Genomic DNA, 8,198 nt, shown 5'->3' with positions numbered 1-8,198 from the left:
TCCCTGCGGCTTCGTTCTTCGCCCTCGTACAAGCTACCGCTCTGTCCGGCTCACGGAGCAGGAGAAGCGGCTGCCTCGCGCACACAACAGAGGAGCGGCAGCCGTACGCTCCGAAGCGCTGCTTCAGCCGAAAGACGCCGGCGACCGGCGCTTGGCTTCGGACAGCTCCGGAGAGCCGCAGTGTCCGTCTGCACTAGACTGCATGATAACGAAAAGCTTTGGCAGTGTGTCTCGCAGGGAGATAGCTTAGGAGCGCAGCACACTTATGCCTCCCTTGCCCAGAAACACGATTTTACTGCACACTCCAAAAACACTGCTCTTTCCTGGGCAATATATAAGCTGCTTTCTGACGGCCGTGATCTTTCGATTACTCTTGCCCAGCTCGTTGTTTTAACGTGCACATGCCGTCCTGGCATTCAGTGCACAGTGAAGGCAATCGCAAAAGTCCAGGTGCTGCTGACTCCCAAACACAAGGCGCTGGCTATGTTCTTGTTTCTCGACTACTCAACGCAGCCCTTCATTTCTGCAGTTGCCATCGAGGTCTCTGCACTCGGAGACGCAGAGGACGAGTAGGAGTTTCCCAGGAGATGCTGCATCAGGACGAATTCAAAACTCAGGAAAATTGTCCTGGAACACCTTCCCTAAGGATGCTAGAATGGAATTGAAGAGGCAGGCGAGCGGCCACCACGGTCCTCTCGCAGTCCTTAGGGTGCGCGCAGAAGGCCGGTGCTCTGCGGCTTCGTTCTTCGCCCTCGTACAAGCTACCGCTCTGTCCGGCTCGCGGAGCAGGAGAAGCGGCTGCTTCGCGCACACAACAGAGGAGCGGCAGCCGTACGCTCCGAAGCGCTGCTTCAGCCGAAAGACGCCGGCGACCGGCGCTTCGCTTCGGACAGCTCCGGAGAGCCGTAGTGTGCGTCTGCACTGGACTGCATCGTAGCGAAAAGCTTTGCCAGTGTGTCTTAGCAAGGAGATAGCTTAGGAGCGCAGCGCACTTATGCCTTCCTTGTCCATAAACACGATTTTACTGCACACTCCAAAAACACTGCTCTTTCCAGGGCAATATATAAGCTGCTTTCTGACGGCCGTGATCTTTCGATTACTCTTGCCCAGCTCGTTGTTTTAACGTGCACATGCCGTCCTGGCATTCAGTGCACAGTGAAGGCAATCGCAAAAGTCCAGCAGCTGCTGACTCCCAAATGAATTTCCCAAGAGGGGCTGCATCAGGACGAAGTCAAAACCCAGGAAAGTTGTCTCGGAACGCCTTCAATAAAGCATGCCAGCAGTGCATTGAAAAGGCAGGGAGCTTTAGCCACTGTCATCTAGCAGTCCCAAGGCTGTACACACAATGTCGTCTCCCTGCGGCTTCGTTCTTCGCCCTCGTACAAGCTACCGCTCTGTCCGGCTCACGGAGCAGGAGAAGCGGCTGCCTCGCGCACACAACAGAGGGGCGGCAGCCGTACGCTCCGAAGCGCTGCTTCAGCCGAAAGACGCCGGCGACCGGCGCTTGGCTTCGGACAGCTCCGGAGAGCCGCAGTGTCCGTCTGCACTAGACTGCATGATAACGAAAAGCTTTGGCAGTGTGTCTCGCAGGGAGATAGCTTAGGAGCGCAGCGCACTTATGCCTCCCTTGTCCAGAAACACGATTTTACTGCACACTCCTAAAACACTGCTCTTTCCAGGGCAATATATAAGCTGCTTTCTGACGGCCGTGATCTTTCGATTACTCTTGCCCAGCTCGTTGTTTTAACGTGCACATGCCGTCCTGGCATTCAGTGCACAGTGAAGGCAATCGCAAAAGTCCAGCAGCTGCTGACTCCCAAACACAAGGCGCTGGCTATGTTCTTGCTCCTCGACTACTCAACGCAGCCCTTCATTTCTGCAGTTGCCATCGAGGTCTCTGCACTCGGAGACTCAGAGGACGAGTAGGAGTTTCCCAGGAGAGGCTGCATCAGGACGAATTCAAAACTCCAGAAAATTGTCCTGGAACACCTTCCCTAAGGATGCTAGAATGGAATTGAAGAGGCAGGCCAGCGGCCACCACGGTCCTCTAGCAGTCCTTAGGGTGCGCGCAGAAGGCCGGTGCTCTGCGGCTTCGTTCTTCGCCGTCGTACAAGCTACCGCTCTGTCCGGCTCGCGGAGCAGGAGAAGCGGCTGCTTCGCGCACACAACAGAGGAGCGGCAGCCGTACGCTCCGAAGCGCTGCTTCAGCCGAAAGACGCCGGCGACCGGCGCTTCGCTTCGGACAGCTCCGGAGAGCCGTAGTGTGCGTCTGCACTGGACTGCATCGTAGCGAAAAGCTTTGCCAGTGTGTCTTAGCAAGGAGATAGCTTAGGAGCGCAGCGCACTTATGCCTTCCTTGTCCATAAACACGATTTTACTGCACACTCCAAAAACACTGCTCTTTCCAGGGCAATATATAAGCTGCTTTCTGACGGCCGTGATCTTTCGATTACTCTTGCCCAGCTCGTTGTTTTAACGTGCACATGCCGTCCTGGCATTCAGTGCACAGTGAAGGCAATCGCAAAAGTCCAGCAGCTGCTGACTCCCAAATGAATTTCCCAACAGGGGCTGCATCAGGACGAAGTCAAAACCCAGGAAAGTTGTCTCGGAACGCCTTCAATAAAGCATGCCAGCAGTGCATTGAAAAGGCAGGGAGCTTTAGCCACTGTCATCTAGCAGTCCCAAGGCTGTACACACAATGTCGTCTCCCTGCGGCTTCGTTCTTCGCCCTCGTACAAGCTACCGCTCTGTCCGGCTCACGGAGCAGGAGAAGCGGCTGCCTCGCGCACACAACAGAGGAGCGGCAGCCGTACGCTCCGAAGCGCTGCTTCAGCCGAAAGACGCCGGCGACCGGCGCTTCGCTTCGGACAGCTCCGGAGAGCCGTAGTGTGCGTCTGCACTGGACTGCATCATAGCGAAAAGCTTTAGCAGTGTGTCTCGCAGGGAGATAGCTTAGGAGCGCAGGGCACTTATGCCTCCCTTGTCCAGAAACACGATTTTACTGCACACTCCAAAAACACTGCTCTTTCCAGGGCAAGATGTCAGATGCTCTCTGATGCCCGTGCTCCCTTCCTGCTCTTGCCCAGCTCGTTGTTTTAACGTGCACATGCCGTCCTGGCATTCAGTGCACAGTGAAGGCAATCGCAAAAGTCCAGCAGCTGCTGACTCCCAAACGAATTTCCCAACAGGGGCTTCATCAGGACGAAGTCAAAACCCAGGAAAGTTGTCTCGGAACGCCTTCAATAAAGCATGCCAGCAGTGCATTGAAAAGGCAGGGAGCTTTAGCCACTGTCATCTAGCAGTCCCAAGGCTGTACACACAATGTCGTCTCCCTGCGGCTTCGTTCTTCGCCCTCGTACAAGCTACCGCTCTGTCCGGCTCCCGGAGCAGGAGAAGCGGCTGCTTCGCGCACACAACAGCCGTACGCTCCGAAGCGCTGCTTCAGCCGAAAGACGCCGGCGACCGGCGCTTGGCTTCGGACAGCTCCGGAGAGCCGTAGTCTGCGTCTGCACTAGACTGCATGATAGCGAAAAGCTTTGGCAGTGTGTCTCGCAGGGAGATAGCTTAGGAGCGCAGCGCACTTATGCCTCCCTTGTCCAGAAACACGATTTTACTGCACACTCCAAAAACACTGCTCTTTCCAGGGCAATATATAAGCTGCTTTCTGACGGCCGTGATCTTTCGATTACTCTTGCCCAGCTCGTTGTTTTAACGTGCACATGCCGTCCTGGCATTCAGTGCACAGTGAAGGCAATCGCAAAAGTCCAGCAGCTGCTGACTCCCAAACACAAGGCGCTGGCTATGTTCTTGCTTCTCGACAACTCAACGCAGCCCTTCATTTCTGCAGTTGCCATCGCGGTCTCTGCACTCGGAGACGCAGAGGACGAGTAGGAGTTTCCCAGGAGATGCTGCATCAGGACGAATTCAAAACTCAGGAAAATTGTCCTGGAACACCTTCCCTAAGGATGCTAGAATGGAATTGAAGAGGCAGGCCAGCGGCCACCACGGTCCTCTACCAGTCCTTAGGGTGCGCGCAGAAGCCCGGTGCTCTGCGGCTTCGTTCTTCGCCCTCGTACAAGCTACCGCTCTGTCCGGCTCCCGGAGCAGGAGAAGCGGCTGCTTCGCGCACACAACAGCCGTACGCTCCGAAGCGCTGCTTCAGCCGAAAGACGCCGGCGACCGGCGCTTGGCTTCGGACAGCTCCGGAGAGCCGTAGTGTGCGTCTGCACTAGACTGCATGATAACAAAAAGCTTTGGCAGTGTGTCTCGCAGGGAGATAGCTTAGGAGCGCAGCACACTTATGCCTCCCTTGTCCAGAAACACGATTTTACTGCACACTCCAAAAACACTGCTCTTTCCAGGGCAATATATAAGCTGCTTTCTGTCGGCCGTGATCTTACGATTACTGCTCTTGCTCAGCTCGTTGTTTTAACGTGCACATGCCGTCCTGGCATTCAGTGCACAGTGAAGGCAATCGCAAAAGTCCAGGTGCTGCTGACTCCCAAACACAAGGCGCTGGCTATGTTCTTGCTTCTCGACAACTCAACGCAGCCCTTCATTTCTGCAGTTGCCATCGAGGTCTCTGCACTCGGAGACGCAGAGGACGAGTAGGAGTTTCCCAGGAGGGGATGCATCAGGACGAATTCAAAACTCAGGAAAATTGTCCTGGAACACCTTCCCTAAGGATGCTAGAATGGAATTGAAGAGGCAGGCGAGCGGCCACCACGGTCCTCTAGCAGTCCTTAGGGTGCGCGCAGAAGGCCGGTGCTCTGCGGCTTCGTTCTTCGCCGTCGTACAAGCTACCGCTCTGTCCGGCTCGCGGAGCAGGAGAAGCGGCTGCTTCGCGCACACAACAGCCGTACGCTCCGAAGCGCTGCTTCAGCCGAAAGACGCCGGCGACCGGCGCTTGGCTTTGGACAGCTCCGGAGAGCCGTAGTGTGCGTCTGCACTGGACTGCATTATACCGAAAAGCTTTAGCAGTGTGTCTCGCAGGGAGATAGCTTAGGAGCGCCGGGCACTTATGCCTCCCTTGTCCAGAAACACGATTTTACTGCACACTCCAAAAACACTGCTCTTTCCTGGGCAATATGTAAGCTGCTTTCTGACGGCCGTGCTCCCTTCCTGCTCTTGCCCAGCTCGTTGTTTTAACGTGCACATGCCGTCCTGGCATTCAGTGCACAGTGAAGGCAATCGCAAAAGTCCAGCAGCTGCTGACTCCCAAACGAATTTCCCAACAGGGGCTTCATCAGGACGAAGTCAAAACCCAGGAAAGTTGTCTCGGAACGCCTTCAATAAAGCATGCCAGCAGTGCATTGAAAAGGCAGGGAGCTTTAGCCACTGTCATCTAGCAGTCCCAAGGCTGTACACACAATGTCGTCTCCCTGCGGCTTCGTTCTTTGCCCTCGTACAAGCTACCGCTCTGTCCGGCTCACGGAGCAGGAGAAGCGGCTGCCTCGCGCACACAACAGAGGAGCGGCAGCCGTACGCTCCGAAGCGCTGCTTCAGCCGAAAGACGCCGGCGACCGGCGCTTGGCTTCGGACAGCTCCGGAGAGCCGCAGTGTCCGTCTGCACTAGACTGCATGATAACGAAAAGCTTTGGCAGTGTGTCTCGCAGGGAGATAGCTTAGGAGCGCAGCGCACTTATGCCTCCCTTGTCCAGAAACACGATTTTACTGCACACTCCAAAAACACTGCTCTTTCCAGGGCAATATATAAGCTGCTTTCTGACGGCCGTGATCTTTCGATTACTCTTGCCCAGCTCGTTGTTTTAACGTGCACATGCCGTCCTGGCATTCAGTGCACAGTGAAGGCAATCGCAAAAGTCCAGGTGCTGCTGACTCCCAAACACAAGGCGCTGGCTATGTTCTTGTTTCTCGACAACTCAACGCAGCCCTTCATTTCTGCAGTTGCCATCGAGGTCTCTGCACTCGGAGACGCAGAGGACGAGTAGGAGTTTCCCAGGAGGGGATGCATCAGGACGAATTCAAAACTCAGGAAAATTGTCCTGGAACACCTTCCCTAAGGATGCTAGAATGGAATTGAAGAGGCAGGCGAGCGGCCACCACGGTCCTCTAGCAGTCCTTAGGGTGCGCGCAGAAGGCCGGTGCTCTGCGGCTTCGTTCTTCGCCCTCGTACAAGCTACCGCTCTGTCCGGCTCACGGAGCAGGAGAAGCGGCTGCCTCGCGCACACAACAGAGGAGCGGCAGCCGTACGCTCCGAAGCGCTGCTTCAGCCGAAAGACGCCGGCGACCGGCGCTTGGCTTCGGACAGCTCCGGAGAGCCGTAGTGTGCGTCTGCACTAGACTGCATCGTAGCGAAAAGCTTTGCCAGTGTGTCTTAGCAAGGAGATAGCTTAGGAGCGCAGCGCACTTATGCCTTCCTTGTCCATAAACACGATTTTACTGCACACTCCAAAAACACTGCTCTTTCCAGGGCAATATATAAGCTGCTTTCTGACGGCCGTGATCTTTCGATTACTCTTGCCCAGCTCGTTGTTTTAACGTGCACATGCCGTCCTGGCATTCAGTGCACAGTGAAAGCAATCGCAAAAGTCCAGGTGCTGCTGACTCCCAAACACAAGGCGCTGGCTATGTTCTTGCTTCTCGACAACTCAACGAAGCCCTTCATTTCTGCAGTTGCCATCGAGGTCTCTGCACTCGGAGACGCAGAGGACGAGTAGGAGTTTCCCAGGAGATGCTGCATCAGGACGAATTCAAAACTCAGGAAAATTGTCCTGGAACACCTTCCCTAAGGATGCTAGAATGGAATTGAAGGGGCAGGCGAGCGGCCACCACGGTCCTCTCGCAGTCCTTAGGGTGCGCGCAGAAGGCCGGTGCTCTGCGGCTTCGTTCTTCGCCCTCGTACAAGCTACCGCTCTGTCCGGCTCGCGGAGCAGGAGAAGCGGCTGCTTCGCGCACACAACAGAGGAGCGGCAGCCGTACGCTCCGAAGCGCTGCTTCAGCCGAAAGACGCCGGCGACCGGCGCTTCGCTTCGGACAGCTCCGGAGAGCCGTAGTGTGCGTCTGCACTGGACTGCATCGTAGCGAAAAGCTTTGCCAGTGTGTCTTAGCAAGGAGATAGCTTAGGAGCGCAGCGCACTTATGCCTTCCTTGTCCATAAACACGATTTTACTGCACACTCCAAAAACACTGCTCTTTCCAGGGCAATATATAAGCTGCTTTCTGACGGCCGTGATCTTTCGATTACTCTTGCCCAGCTTGTTGTTTTAACGTGCACATGCCGTCCTGGCATTCAGTGCACAGTGAAGGCAATCGCAAAAGTCCAGCAGCTGCTGACTCCCAAATGAATTTCCCAACAGGGGCTGCATCAGGACGAAGTCAAAACCCAGGAAAGTTGTCTCGGAACGCCTTCAATAAAGCATGCCAGCAGTGCATTGAAAAGGCAGGGAGCTTTAGCCACTGTCATCTAGCAGTCCCAAGGCTGTACACACAATGTCGTCTCCCTGCGGCTTCGTTCTTCGCCCTCGTACAAGCTACCGCTCTGTCCGGCTCACGGAGCAGGAGAAGCGGCTGCCTCGCGCACACAACAGAGGAGCGGCAGCCGTACGCTCCGAAGCGCTGCTTCAGCCGAAAGACGCCGGCGACCGGCGCTTGGCTTCGGACAGCTCCGGAGAGCCGCAGTGTCCGTCTGCACTAGACTGCATGATAACGAAAAGCTTTGGCAGTGTGTCTCGCAGGGAGATAGCTTAGGAGCGCAGCGCACTTATGCCTCCCTTGTCCAGAAACACGATTTTACTGCACACTCCAAAAACACTGCTCTTTCCTGGGCAATATATAAGCTGCTTTCTGACGGCCGTGATCTTTCGATTACTCTTGCCCAGCTCGTTGTTTTAACGTGCACATGCCGTCCTGGCATTCAGTGCACAGTGAAGGCAATCGCAAAAGTCCAGGTGCTGCTGACTCCCAAACACAAGGCGCTGGCTATGTTCTTGTTTCTCGACTACTCAACGCAGCCCTTCATTTCTGCAGTTGCCATCGAGGTCTCTGCACTCGGAGACGCAGAGGACGAGTAGGAGTTTCCCAGGAGGGGATGCATCAGGACGAATTCAAAACTCAGGAAAATTGTCCTGGAACACCTTCCCTAAGGATGCTAGAATGGAATTGAAGAGGCAGGCGAGCGGCCACCACGGTCCTCTACCAGTCCTTAGGGTGCGCGCAGAAGGCCGGTGCTCTGCGGC

The sequence above is a fragment of the Lonchura striata genome, chromosome 33, assembly GCF_050655825.1.
Source record: "Lonchura striata isolate lonStrDom1 chromosome 33, ASM5065582v1, whole genome shotgun sequence".
Lineage (NCBI taxonomy): Eukaryota > Metazoa > Chordata > Aves > Passeriformes > Estrildidae > Lonchura > Lonchura striata.
The sequence above is the reverse complement of the archived record's forward strand: the minus strand, read 5'-3'. Positions refer to the sequence as shown.